Here is a 15,411-nt window from a genome sequence, read left to right as displayed (position 1 = left end):
ACATTGTCCAGATAAGATCTCTTCTACATTGTTGCTGTTGTTTGGGTTTTTGGAGATAATAAGATTTCTCTGTGTTGGTCTCTATATTCTGGAAAATAAAACAGTGAGATTCAGGAAATCATTTACTTTGCCTGGGGTGACTGGCTGTGTCCCAGATGGCACTTTATGGGGAATATGGGGTCATTTGGGACATAGCCTCGTTTTCTAAGATTTACCTTGTAAACTCGGCAGAGTGTAATCCATAGTTTATTATCAAAATCCAATCCAAAAATCCAATGTGGTGCTAAAATAACTAATCACTAGAATGCCCAGGTAACACATTTGGTTCCTTGGAAGTTGTGGGAACGTAGGTTTTTGGTTTCCCATTGTTCTGGGAACGAAGACATACGTTTTGCCTGTTCTGTGAATGTTAATTCTAGGTTGCAGGGAGGTTCTGGAAATGATATACTATGGTTCCCTGAAAGTTTTCGTAAGAGGTTTTATTAACATTCTGAGAACGGAAATGACAGGTTATTTGAAGATAATGAAATAACTTTCTGAGAACGTGTTTCAGTAAGACTTTTAGTAACACTGCTAGCTTAGGTTAACTGTTTTGAACTCTAAACACAGATATGACACATGGAATTACATTTTCTTAGATATTAATCCGGCAAACACATTTATTTTCTATTGTGGCACATCGTCAGTGAAATTCAAACCTTCAATTTTCTGTTCCCTATCCATGGAATTAGTCCACTGCGCCACTAGGATGGAGCTAGCATGCTATGTTTTTTACATTTTATTATTCAAAAACAGTACCTTTTTGTCTATTCAAACAGACCCCATTTCAAAGGAACATATGTACTTGCTTTAAGATGGTCATACTTTGAAACATTTAACAATTTGATTTGGAATTTTAGGACCCCTTTAGGTATCAAAAAAATACGTACAATTTATTTGATAAATATTGAAGTTGGACTTTACTGCTATAGCCCATAGAAACGCATTGAATAATACATTCATAAATGGCAAAAAAAAATGTAAGTTAAACTAATAAGGAATACAGTTTTGAAGTGTCTGTCCCATATCTAAGAGATATAAGAAAGCTCAGGAAATATTTTTGTTTTTTGGACACAATGTTTTTAACCCTTTACTTTTATTGGCACATAACTACCTCCATACTTCCATGTCTTTGTCAGGGTTACCTTCAGACTAGTTCCATGACACAGAGAACGCCATTGTGTTCATGAGAGTCTCCCCTTTCCATAGAGTGGTCATAATAGTAGGCCGAAACACTTAGACGCCACAGACGTTTTCGTGAGAAGACCCATTTTCAGGATGTCTAATGGTCTGACAAACACCGCTGTAGCTCGGCCACCGTCCACTGCAGATGCACAAGGCTGACATAGGCGTATGCGTTGGATTGAGACGCAGCCCACACAAAAAAACAGATTCAGCTTAAACTGCTGAAAACTGATGGATTTCAATGTTTTTATTTGATTTTGTTACTTAGATTGACGCATTCAAATCAGGTTTGGCCAATTAGGGGGTGCGGCCGAAACACCTGAACACATTTTAAAAAAAGATAGAGGATAGAGAGAGTTTTGTTGATGCAGAGAACAGATCATTTTAAATAAAGTTATTTGAAAAGGTCCTGGAGGACGTTGTTATATGACTTCGTCAATGCTCACCTGCCCCTGCAAAAAACAATGGCACAGGCTCAAACTCATGAGGCTCAGAGGCAGAGCACACTGCTTAGTCCACTGCACCATGGAAGTTCACAATTCTCTAGCAAGCAGGGAAAGTACTTGATGATGCTTCACGGAAAAGCGCATTGTTTTTAATTACTTTGTTTTAAGCCTTCCCCAAGCCATTGCCCTAACCTTAACCACTCGTAATTAATACTTAACTTCTTGCGTCGAGCCATCCCGGATCCGGTATCGTGACTACAGCCTCAAGCTCATTACCATAACGCAACGTTAACTATTCATGAAAATCGCAAATGAACTTCAGATGTTTTCAATGAGGAGACTCTCAGATAGCAAATGTTCAGTTTTTCCTGAAAGATTATTTGTTTAGGACAAATCGCTCCATTTTCTGCGTCACGTTTAGCTACGAAAAAAAACCTGTATCCAGGATTGTGTAAATCTATCCGCAAGCTCATTAGCATAACACAACGTTAACTATTCATGAAAATCGCAAATGAAATGAAATTAATCTATTTGCTCTCAAGCTTAGCCTTTTGTTAACAACACTGTCATCTCAGATTTTCAAAATATGCTTTTGAACCATAGCTAAACAAGCATTTGTGTAACAGTATTAGTATTATTATTAGCCTAGCATAGTATTATGCCTCTCTTTCACCATGCAACATTTTCCACAAAAACCAGAAAATAATTCAAATAAAATAATTTACCTTTGAAGAATTTCAGATGTTTTCAATGAGGAGACTCTGTTAGAGAGCAAATTTTCCGTTTTTACAAAAAATATTATTTGTGTCGACTAATCGCTCCGTTTTGTTCATCACGTTTGGGTAAAAAAAAAAAAAAAAAAAAAAAAGTCATTAAAACGCGAACTTTTTTCCAAATTAACTCCATAATATCGACAGAAACACGGCAAACCGATGTTTAGAATCAATCCTCAAGGTGTTTTTCACATATCTGTCGACGATAAAATCCATCGTGGCAGTTTACTTTCTCTTCTGAAGAAATGGAACGCGCATGGACCTACAGATTACGCACACAGGACACCGGGCGGGACACCAGGTAAATGTAGTCTCTTATGGTCAATCTTCCAATGATATGCCTACAAACACGTCACAATGCTGCAGACACCTCGGGGGAATAGACAGAAAGCACGGGCTCATTCCTGGCACATTCACAGCCATATAAGGAGACATTGGAACACAGCGCCTTCAGAATCTGGGGCATTTCCTGTATGAAACTTCATCTTGGTTTCGCCTGTCGCATTAGTTCTGGGGCACTCACAGATAATATCTTTGCAGTTTTGGAGACGTCAGAGTTTTGTCTTTCCAAGGCTGTCAATTCCATGCATAGTCGAGCATCTTTTCGTGACAAAATATTGCGCTTAAAACAGGCACGTCTTTTTATCCAATAATGACACAGCGCCCCCATAGGTTGAAGAGGTTAACTTAACCCTTTGAGTTGTTTCTGTATTTACCCTGTAATCATGCAGAATTAACTCTGTAACCATGCAGAATTCTGTAACCATGCAGAATTAACTCTGTAACCATGCAGAATGAATGGGTCAAAAAGAATTGACGTTCATCCAATTACGGCAAATTCCAAAGTAAAAGTATTAGATCAGGTTGTTTATATAACATTTTTGGACCGTTCTCTGAATGTTAATAATGTTTTCTTCTGTTTTCTTTTATGGAAAGTTTTCTTAACATTCTCAGAACATTTTGAGATTATGACTTTAAATAGAACCATAAGGTGACCTGGTGAAAACATTATGCTGAAGTTCTGAAATTCCCACAGAAGAACGTTCCTTCTTAACTTTCTCTGAACAATTTGAGAACATTTCCAATGTCAAACCAGTTGGAGAACCTTCCTAGAACTGTACCAAAATTGTAATTAAATCTAACCATGTTTGACCTTGTAGGAAACGTTCTGTTAAAGTAATGAAAAAAGAAAATAAAGTTCCTCAAATGTGCTGAGAATGTTCCAAAGCCAAGCAACTATCCTGCACAGTTCCCAGAACTTTGCGGGAAGGTTTTATGCAAACTAACCATAGGACAATCACGCTCTCACCAAGCTCTAAGAAACATATGGTTCTCAGAACGTTATGCGCTAGCTGGGTGCCGTGTGACAGCATGGAGCAGCTATTATTAGGCCACCAAGGCACCATTTCTTTAAGTGTGACTACAGAACTCAGTGCACAACTCAATGATCATCTATGTATAATTGTGTTCGCCATTCTCCTCATTCTTATCTATGTTCAGTATAAAAATGTAAGAACGTTAAGAACCCTACAGGTACCTTAGTGTTGAAAGGGTTGGGCCAGTAACCAAAAGGTTGCTAGTTTGAATCCCCGAGGTGACAAGGTGAAAAATATGCCGAACTGCCCCATGCACAAGGCACTTAACCCTAATTGCTCCAGGGTCGCAGTAAATAATGGCTGATCAGCCGCTGTGACCCCACTCTCAGGCGGAGTCTCACGCACGCAAAGGTTACCCACTTGTACATGGAGTGAAACAGGACAATTATAAGCACATCCTATTTGACATATGTTATCAGACTGTTTGCTTTGGAATGAGAGGGCCCCGCAAAGTTTTCCATTGGTACATTTTCCATTTATGCCTCGCAGGTCTAAAACGAAACAAAGCATAAGTGCACAAACAACATTCCATCTCATGTTTCCAATGGAAAACTGATGTAACGAATAACACACATAACACAGACATGCTTAATTTGAGTTTACCAAAGGGAGAGGTGAAGAGCCATACATTGACTAGAGGCCGGTATGAACCAAGTCATCGCTCTAGTGTCTGATTATGCATCCCACTACATGTTGAGTCTCATACACTCTTCCACAAATAAGATGTCATCAAATCCAAGTTGACTGTAACAAACACTCCCCAATGCGTGTGTGCCATCTGTGCATCGATCGCATGCACCTTTCAACACCGGGCCTAAGAAGAGGGGGCCTTCATAGGAGACAGTGGCTTGTGTTAGGCAATGGAAAAAGGTAAAAGGCTGTGTGTCTGTCTGTCTGTCTGTCTGTCTGTCCACCTGTCAGTCATTACCTACTATCACAGCTTGTTCATCATCCCCCAGGTATTCCCTCCCTGTCACTTTTATTCCCCAGTAGAATGAACTGAGTCCGTAATTTACAAAACACACAGCAATTTGCCAGTTAAATAACAAGCTACTAGTCACTCAAATAAATCACACTAAAGATCCCCTTGACACAACACTGGCTAGACAGTCCTAATAAATGCTTTGAGTTAGCACACAGTATGGAATCCCCCCCCCACACACACACACATCCACACACACACACTCTATCTATCTCACACACAAACACACACTCATACAAACTCACATACACGTGTGCTCATATCATCCTGTGGCGGCACCGTTGATCCCCCAGCCTAAGACAGTCTGCTCTGACTCGGCCCTACCCAAACAATCGCACGTTTGGAGAAGAAATTGGTACAATAAATCACAACTGTAACAGACACCAGCCCGTGTTCCACTGACCCTGAGAGCCCAATTAAACAAACTCTGAAGGTTCAGGGAGGAAATCGGGCTGACTGAACCCCTTCCTCATAGCACCACAGCACATTTCCCACACACCACTGGGGCTCACCTCTAACCCCTGACCCTTAAAGAGGACCACCCATCCAGGCTCTTAGAGGGGCCCCCAGGGGGATGAGAAGGGAGGGTGAGGGACGTCAGGGGACAGTCCCATCCCAGAGTGGGGGAGTCCCATCACCGGCACTGGGGCAGGGGAGAGGAGATTAGAGCAGGGGGTACTAAGGAGGGGGGAAGAGCCTCAGGGTGGATGGGTGGAGGGTTATTGGGGTAGGGGTGAAAAGGGCTTTATACTTTCAAACTATTGAGTGGGGGGTCACTAAGTACTTCATTAAGGACTACAGGAAAGGCAGGCAGATCCTAAATACTGACATCTGTCCCAGTTCTTCTTTCTTTCTTTCTTTCTTTCTTTCTTTCTTTCTCTCTTTATTTCTCTCTTTATTTCCAAATCGCCTCCTCACTTTGTCTTTCTCTATATCTGTCCTACTCCCCTCCCCCACCTCTCTTATAATCTGCCTCTCAGAGTAAAGGAATTAAAGCAGATTTTAAAGATGACGAAAGTAAGTACCTTCAAAGTGGTTTGACTTTTTAACGTCAACTTCATTTGGTGTCACGCTAAATTCACTAGCTGATATTGATCAACATTTTCCACAAGCTTAAAGTTATGGAATTTCATCAGGGTAAGGTCATTTGGGAAAGGTTGTTGTGGGTGTATTGAAGTGGGATGGAGTTATGTGGGTTATGGAGGGGAGGGGGTGATGAGGTGGTATGGGATAGAGTGAGATAGACAGAGGTGTCTCTATCCCAGGCTATAAATCTCTCTCTTCACCTGCCCATTAATGCTCCCAGGGCTTTCTTACAGGCTGTATAGAGCCGCAATAAAGCTGCCAGATTTCCTCCAACACATCATCAGGCAGTAAAGCCACTTCATCCAACCCTGCAGGGCAAAACCATAACGACTGGTTACAGACTCTCAGATTCAACCCCCTCTCCCGGATGTCTCATATCACTGCTGCACAAATCATTCTGAATATGTTCATACTTTGATATAATATGAAGAAACACCCAAAGAAAGTGGCCTTGTTTTTGTCTGACTACAGGTCTTAATGACCGTGTGTGTAGGCGGGAAGCTGCCCGGATGCGGCATTTGTGATGGGGGGGAGAGAGAGAGAGAGAACAGACACACAAAGGGCTGAAAAGGACAGGCTGGAATGTACCGGCAGGTAGCAGAGGGGCCCAGGAAGCAGGTAGACATGGGAAAACATGGAGTGGGAACAATAGCAGCGGTGTGTTTGTAGGAGAAGGGAGAGAGCCCAGGGGGCAGATCAGCTTACCTACTACCACTTACCTGTTCAATACAACACTCACACTGGGAACAGGCCTCAAAGGGAGAAAAATCAATGTCCTCCATTCATATCAGCCCAGGAATGTGTGTGTGTGTATACGTGGTTGAGTCTGTGTCTGTTTCTTTTCAAGTGCACACTTGCGTGTGTGCGCGTGTGTTTGGCATAGAGGGGCCCGTTGATTAATTGATGTAGGGAAGAGAGGAGGAGGAAATCTTTCAGGCTTGAGTCAATTATAGCCTTAAACAAACCCCTGTGGTCTTTCTACGAGCTTGTGGTACAGAAACAGAAGTCTAATTTCCTCAGCGTAATAACTCCTTTCAAATGAGCTCACATGCACTTTAATTACACTAACATGCTGACCAGACTGATTTTGTCCACCCGCGCCAGACACAATCAGGACACGTAGGTTGAAATATCAAAACGAACTCTGAACCAACTATATTAATTTGAGGACAGGTCGAAAAGCTTTTAATATTTAATGCAATTTAGCTTGCTGTTGCTAGCTTATTTTTCCTGGGATATAAACATTGGGTTGTTATTTTACCTGAAATGCACAAGGTCCTCTACGCCGACAACTAATCCACATATAAATGAGTAAACCAAATTTGTTTCTAGTAATCTCTCCTCCTTCAGGCTTCTTTTTCTTCTTTGAAATGTATATTGCCGGTGGCAACCAATTTTAAGGTGCATTACCACTACCAACTGGACTGGAGTGTGGATGTAATGAATTACGATGGGAGACAGACACTGGTTTCAAGTGCAGGGCGCAGCAGGTTTTTATTAGGAAAGGACCACAGGAGGAGGAAGGTAGCTGGGTCCAGGGACAGGCAGAAGGTCATACACAGGGAGTCCAAACAGGTAACAGTACAGGCAGGGGAAAGGCTAATGACGTAATCCGGGAGATCAGGCAAGAGGTTGATGACAGGAAATCAAATAGGTAAAAAATATACACACAGGGAATAGGCAAAAATGAGTTGTAGGTGAGGATGGCCAAAAACTATGATACACAGGAGGACTAATATGGAAATAAACAGAGCTCCGAATAGAACGTGTAACAAAAACAAACAATTACCTTGCAATGATGGGGCGCAAGGTACTGAACGAAATAGTGTGTGTAAATGACCTACTGGTGTGTGAACAGGTGATCAGAATGAATTCTGAAGGTGATTGGGATCTGGAGAGTGGGCTGCGTTCAGGGGATCTACGTGTTTGAGAGTGTGAGTTGGAAGCAGATGTTACATTGGACCTCAGTTCCTCTTTCAATCACCCACGTGGGAATATGCTCCTCAAAACCCAATGAGGAGATGGCACGTGGGTATATGCTCCTCAAAAAAACAATGAGGTGATGGGAGAGGCGGGACTTGCAGAGTGTCAAGCATCACAAATGGAACCAAGTTCTATTTTAGCATCTGGCAACGCAGACACTCGTTGGCGCGGGCGAGCGGCGTGGGCGCAACGGGTGAATAACATGTATGTGTACATTTCTTTTGCGACGCTCGGTTAGCATGTGGTCAGCATGTAAGTGGCAGACTGAATTCATGTTGAAATGTTGACACAGATACAGAGAGAATAAAACCATGCTTCATTCACCATGGGACCACCATTTCACATGAATTATTCTAATACTTCCCAGTCTAATACTTCCCAGTTCCAGTGTATGTAGGGAATAAATGGTGAACAGGGCAAATAATAATCAACACGTATGAAGGGAATAATTCAATCTCCCTGAATTGACCGACATTGTGAGGAAGTGGGTCCAATAAGGACCGTAAAGAGTAGCAGACGAGACCTCACTCCCCCAGCCCAACCTGTCTCTCCTGATATATAGACAGGGTTGCTATGAGGGCACGAGGAGGTGCAACATCTCTTTCCAAACCAAGAGAGGACTAGAGACAGCAGGAGTGAGAGGTGTGTGTGTGTATGTGCACGTGCGTATATGCATGTGTGTAAAGATCACCCGTCCTCTTACGATCTGTGTCTAACGTGGCAGATGTTGGAGTGTAATATGAGAGGAGCACTGCGTTTCTCCCAGGGCTGCAGAGACGTGGGTCACAGTGGCAACAAGTCACATTGTGTGTGTGTGTGTGTGTGTGTGTGTGTGTGTGTGTGTGTGTTGTGTGTGTGTGTGTGTGTGTGTGTGTGTGTGTGTGTGTGTGTGTGTGTGTGTGTGTGAGTGAGTGAGTGAGTGAGTGAGTGAGAGAGAGAGAGACACTTGATAGGCGATTGGCCAGATGTCTGATTGAGACATGCCCAGTTGTCAGGGGATTCTCATGCCAATTCTTTAAATAAGGACCAGCTCAGCCAATGTTGTTGAATTCCTTGTGTTCTTCAATGAGCTTTACGTTACAGATTTTGTGAAACAATACACTTTCAAAGATACGGGCAAATAATGAAAAGGATGATGATGATGTTAATTAAAACAAAGTGGCAACAAAGTGACTCCCTTTTATTCATGCCACTCAAACATTATTTACAAACACGGTAGTGTGATAGTGAAAGCACGTGCTATACCCCCACCCCGCCCTAAAAAAAACACAACAGAACCACAACATCCCTCATTTTACCCTCCCCTGTGTATGCTGGCTGAGCACAAACGCCAGATCACACGTGAGCGACATACCGGCCCGGCCGCACAAACACGAGAACACACGCACACACCTGTGTGTCCTGCGAGGTCAGGTCACAAGACGGGGGAGATATAGAGAAACGTTTATGTTCACAACAGACCGACACGCTGACTGTTGCGCAAAATAGGACTTGTTATAAGGGAGGGTTGAGAGAGACATCAGAAAAATGACTTGGAGAGACAGGGAGAGGGAGAGGAGAGGGTTGAGGGAGAGAGTGAAGAGACAGAAAGAGAGAGTGTAACAGAAATAGCACTTCTTTAGCCCTGTCCGACAGTATATATAAATGTTTTTTTAAAGGCCTCATATATACTGTAAAGTCTTGAGATTTGGCCTAGGTGCCCTTAGCAGGGTCTGGGGTGTCCTCTCTCTGCCCTCCACTGTCCTAGCAGGGGGGTGTTCACCCGGATCCTTCAATCTACCCCCTATGGAGAGGGCAAATGTGAGGGTGCTATCTCCCCCAAACCATTCACCCCATTTTATCTGACCACCTCTCACCTCCTCCCTTCCAGCCTCACAGCCTGTCAGGCACGCAGACAAACTCCACACCTTTTGCATTAGCACAAGTCATGACCTGGGAAGTGCCGGTGGACCACATGTCACGTGTTGGACATTCGATACCGTACCACCCATAGCTTCTGGTGATGGGCTCATTCTCAGCCGGATTTGCCTTTGTGGTCTGTGATAGTCTGTAGTCGTTGCCACATGCGACCCGAGTCTGAGTTATCGAACAGCAGCTTTGAGTATTTTTTTCCGTCCTTAATGGATTTGAGGAGCTCGTTTCTGCTTGCTTTGTACGCACCGTGCGTCATCGAGTCATCAGGCTCTCAGCGGCACGGTATGTAGTAGGGTATGTTTGGATTGTTATTGTGGGTACAACATCATCAACACATTTCCTAATGAAGCCTGTGACTGACGACGTCAATTCCTCAATGATGTTGATGGATGAGTCCTGGGTGGATGAATCTTTGAACATTCAACGTCAGCAAAACCAAAGAGTTGACTGTTCACTTCAGGAAGCAGAAGAGGGAACATGCCCCGATCCACATAAACGGGGACCGCAGTCACAGGTTTTAAATTAACCGACGTCCACAACACCGAGGACTTGTCATGGACCAACAACACCGCCACTCTTGTCAAGCGGGGCGCAACAACGTCTCTACTTCCTAAGGCGGCTGAAGAAATTCAGCATGTCGCCCCGGATCCTCTCCAAATACTACCACTGCACCATCGAGAGCATCCTGACCGGTTGCATCATGGCCTGGTAAGGTAAATTGCTCCATCCACAACCGCAAGGCCCTCCAGTGGGTAATGAAGACGGCTCAGTACATCACTGAGACCGTGCTTCCACCTATCCAGAACATCTACTCGAAAACGATGCCTGAGGAAGGCACGCAGCACCACCAAGGACCCCACACACCCTAGACACAAGCCGTTCTCTTCCTTACCGGATATTTGAACTAGACTGACCACCTACTCTGATTCTCCGCACCTTAGCACACATGCACTCACTCATGTGCGCACGCACGCACGCACGCACGCACGCACGCACGCACGCACGCACACACACACACACACACACACACACACGTGAATATTCATGCTACACACACATAACAACTGTTGCTACCAGACTCTTATTATACTGCTCAGTTTATACACCCCCCCCCTCTTCCCCAATACACATGTAAATATATGTTGTGCCTTCCTGTATTATACTTATGCAAAAAAAAAGCTTTGTACTCTACTGCCATGTACTCTATGTTCTTATTCTTATACTTTCTTATTTATTACTGTTGTTTGCATTGTATAGAAGGAACCTGCAAGTAAGCATTTCATTGGACGATGTATACCATGTATATCCCGTACATACGACTAATAAAACTTGAAACTTCTCTGCGTTGACCAATCCATAGAATGTTCAGCACCAAGCCACACTCAGATACAGAGGGCTCCACCCTACTGAGAGACTGGTGGAAATATCCAGGAGCTTTCCCCTACTCTGCAAGTGGAAGACCCTTATTTGACTAATATAAAGCATACTGCTGGGAAGCATACTGCTTCTCCCCTCAATGTACCAAAGCCCAAGGGCAGTGTCACGCCCTGACCGTAGAGAGCCTTTTAATGTTTCTATTTGGTTTGGTCAGGGTGTGATTTGGGGTGGGCATTCTATGTTTCGTTTTCTATGATTTGGTGTTTCTATGTTTTGGCCGGGTATGGTTCTCAATCAGGGACAGCTGTCTATCGTTGTCTCTGATTGGGAACCATACTTAGGAAGCCCTTTTTCCATACTTTCTTTGTGGGAAGTTGACTTTGTTTAGGGCATATAGCCTTTGAGCTTCACGGTTTGTTTTTGTAGTGTTTATTGTTTTGTTCGGCGTCATTTTGATTAATAAAAAAAATATACGCTCACCACGCTGCACCTTGGTCCTCTCCTTTCAACAGCTGTGACAGATCTTCCCATCACCAAAGGACCGAGCAGCGTGGTAAGAAGGAGGACTGGACTTCGGAGGACATTTTAAATGGCAAGGGATCCTGGACTTGGGAGGAGATCCTGGCCGGGAAGGATCGCCTGCCCTGGGAGCAGGTAGAAGCAGAGAGGAAGGTGAAGGCAGCAGCTAAAGCGGAGCGGCAACGTTATGAGGGAACACGACTAGCAAGGAAGCCCGAGAGGCAGCCCCAAAACATTTTTTGGGGTGGGGGCACACGGGGAGTGTGCCAGAGTCAGGTAGGAGACCTGAGCCAACTCCCTGAGCTTACCGTGGCGGGCGTCGTATGGGTCAGACACCGTGTTATGCGGTAGAGTGCACGGTGTCTCCAGTACGCGTTTTTAGCCCGGTGCGCTTACATCCCAGCTCCCCGCATCTGCCGGGCTAGGGTGAGCATCCAGCCAGGACGGATGGTGCCAGCCCTGCTCTCCAGACCTCCAGTGCGTCTCCTCGGGCCAGGATATCCTGCACCGGCTCTGCGCACTGTGTCTCCAGCGCGTCTGCACAGCCCAGTGCGTCCTGTGCCTGCGCCCCGCACGTGCCGGGCCAAAGTCACCATCCAGCCAGGACGAGTTGTGCAGGCTCTTAGCTCGAGACCTCCAGTGCGCCTCCATGGACCAGTGTATCCGGTGCCTTGGCCAAGGACAAGGCCTCCTGTATGTCTCCCCAGCCTGGTGAGACCTGTGCCTCGGCCAAGAACTAATCCTCCTGTATGTCTCCCCAGCCTGGTGAGTCCTGTGCCTGCTCCCAGAGCCAGGCCTCCTGTGTGTCTCTCCACTCCAGTGATGATCCATGGCACGAAGCCTTCAGTGATGATCCATGACACGAAGCCTCCAGTGATGATTCATGGCACGAAGCCTCCAGTGATGATTCATGGCACGAAGCCTCCAGTGATGATCCATGGCAAGAAGCCTCCAGTGATGATCCATGGCAAGAAGCCTCCAGTGATGATCCATGGCAAGAAGCCTCCAGTGATGATCCATGGCACGAAGCATCCAGTGATGATCCATGGCAAGAAGCCTCCAGTGTTGATCCATGGCATGAAGGTTGTCGGGAGATTTACAATAATGTCCTCCCTGTCCCCTCTCACCCACCTCCTCTCTTTTCATCCCTCTCCCCGTAAGGAGAGCATCCTGCCCTACCCGTAAGGAGAGCTGTCCTGGGAGTCCGTCAGCGGGTCATCCTGCATCCCGTTATTATGTCATCCCTGAGCCCTCAGACCACAGCCCCAGGGGCATGTCAATCAACCAGTCATTTTTTTAAAACATTGAAAGTAATTTAGCAGACGCTCTTATCCAAAGCAACTTGCAGGAGCAATGTGGTTTAATTGCAACCTTTCGGTTACTGGCCCAATGCCCATGAAACAGGGTTTGTGCTGCCTCTACTTTTCCGTACAGACAAACACCCAGCCAGCCTAGTTAAAGCTTTGACAAGTATTCCTTTTGACAGAGAGTGCATTACTGAATATCTCCTATGTACAGCAGTCATTTTGGTTTGTTATAACCAAGCCCGAGGTGTATGAAACATTCCCCCACTGCCACAATGACAAACGTCCACACAAAGACCTCCCTACACAGAAACCTCCCCGCACAGAGTCCTCCCTACACAGAGACCTCCCTACACAGACCAGTACAGAGCCAAGATGGGTTAAGTGGCCATTTGGGTTCCATCCAAGCAGATGGCTGAGTAATGACACTGTCAACATGGCGCAGCATGCAGGTCTCCCTCTACAAACAGGCTCTTGAAAAAAAATCCTGTCTTTGTATTGGAGACACAAACAGAGTTCACCTGAGAAGTCAACCTGAAATGCACACATATCCCACTTTCCACCTCCCCTGGGGGGTTTATTTCCACCCAGAACTGACAACCAGACTCACAGTGTAATGCATACAAATGTGTTGGGTTCATCGTCTGTGTTTAAATTAGGACACAGTGTGTGAGTGTCTGTCGCCGTCTCTGGGGGTGTCTCGTTTGTTTATCTCTGTGTATTTATAAACGATATGAGTGTGTATTTCTGCTCTCTGACTGTGTGTGGGCGCGCGTGTGTATGTGTGTGTGTGAGGGGCAGCTGAGAGTGCTCTCATTATACCTGTTAGGGCATGAATAGTGTACCCACTGCATGACGTGCTTTAAATGTTGAATGCGTGTAGTGTGCTATATCCTAGAGCCATCTGTTTAGAAAATTGAGAAAACTGGAAACAATATGGGTTTTTATGTGTAGTGAATTGGACATGTGTACGGAATATTTAAATGTCTTTTTTGTGTTTTTTTGTGTGTGGGGGTTGGGTTGGGTGCATTGGGCATCGTTATGTTCTATGCGCTTAACAGACACTGAGTGGGGCAGTGAGAAGGGAGAGGTCAGGGGAAGGGAGTGGGCAGTAGGTTGACGAATGGCACACAGTGTCCTTCTGTCTCTCTGAAAGAGCCCTATTGACGGGAGGAATCATGGATGCAGATTAACATGGGGCCTTGCTCCGTCCGACATGTCGCTGCATGGAGTCACACTGCGCATCCAACGCCATCCCTGTCCCCGCCTCATCCCCTCCACTCTGTAGCTAGTTCCATAGCCCACCCCAAGACACCGCCCACCCAACAACCTCACCCAGCCTATTCATACCGGCCTACAGACACACAGACAAGCAACAGAGAGACGGATACACACAAGCAGAAAAACAAGTACACACACACACACACACACACACACACACACACACACACAGCAGACCTGCCCCCACTGGAGCATCGGTCTCTTCACCTGCCTCGTCACTCAACACACACACTGAGTGAATACGTTTTAAGCTAGAATCTGTATTTGGTGAAACAGTTCGCCCCCAGCACCTTTATTATTGTTTTTGTTCTGTTGGCGTAACGGAGGAGAGGAGCGATCGTCAGCGTGGTTAAAACCTTTTTGGAACAAAATAGCCTGCTGTTCTTTCTAGACCCACGTGTGTTTGACAGCAGCTGATAATGAGATACCAATGGCTGGAATCATCTCAATTGTGCATTAGATGAATCACTCTCAGGATTGGTGAGACCTAGTATGTTGATATTTGTTGCTCACTGAAATCGTTTTCACTAAACAGTACATTATCAATAGTATGCAGTATGATTAGTGCACAGTATGTTGTTTGAGTAAGTAGTAGGCAAGACCGATTTCAGACAAGGCCGTATGACTCTAATGCATGAGGTGCGTTACATACAGTTGAAGCCGGAAGTTTACATACACCTTAGCCAACTACATTTAAACTCAGTTTTTCACAATTCCTGAGTCAAAATTCCCTGTCTTAGGTCGGTTTGGATCACCACTTTATTTTAAGAATGTGAAATGTCAGAATAATAGTAGAGAGAATGATTTATTTCAGCTTGTATTTCTTTCATCACATTCACAGTGGGTCAGACGTTTACATATAGTAGTTTACAATTAGTATTTGGTAGCATTGCCTTTAAATGGTTTAACGTAGGTCAAACGTATCGGGTAGCCTTCCACAAGCCTCCCAGAGTAAATTGGATGAATTTTGGCCCATTCCTCCTGACAGAGCAGGTGTAACTGAGTCAGGTTTGTAGACGTCCTTGCTTGCACAAGATTTTTCAGTTCTGCCCACAAATTTTCTATGGGATTGAGGTCAGGGCTTTGTGATGGCCACTCCAATACCTTGACTTTGTTGTCCTTAAGCCATTTTGCCACAACTTTGGA

The sequence above is a fragment of the Oncorhynchus nerka genome, linkage group LG14 (assembly GCF_034236695.1).
Source record: "Oncorhynchus nerka isolate Pitt River linkage group LG14, Oner_Uvic_2.0, whole genome shotgun sequence".
Taxonomy (NCBI): domain Eukaryota; kingdom Metazoa; phylum Chordata; class Actinopteri; order Salmoniformes; family Salmonidae; genus Oncorhynchus; species Oncorhynchus nerka.
Note: the sequence above shows the minus strand (reverse complement) of the source record.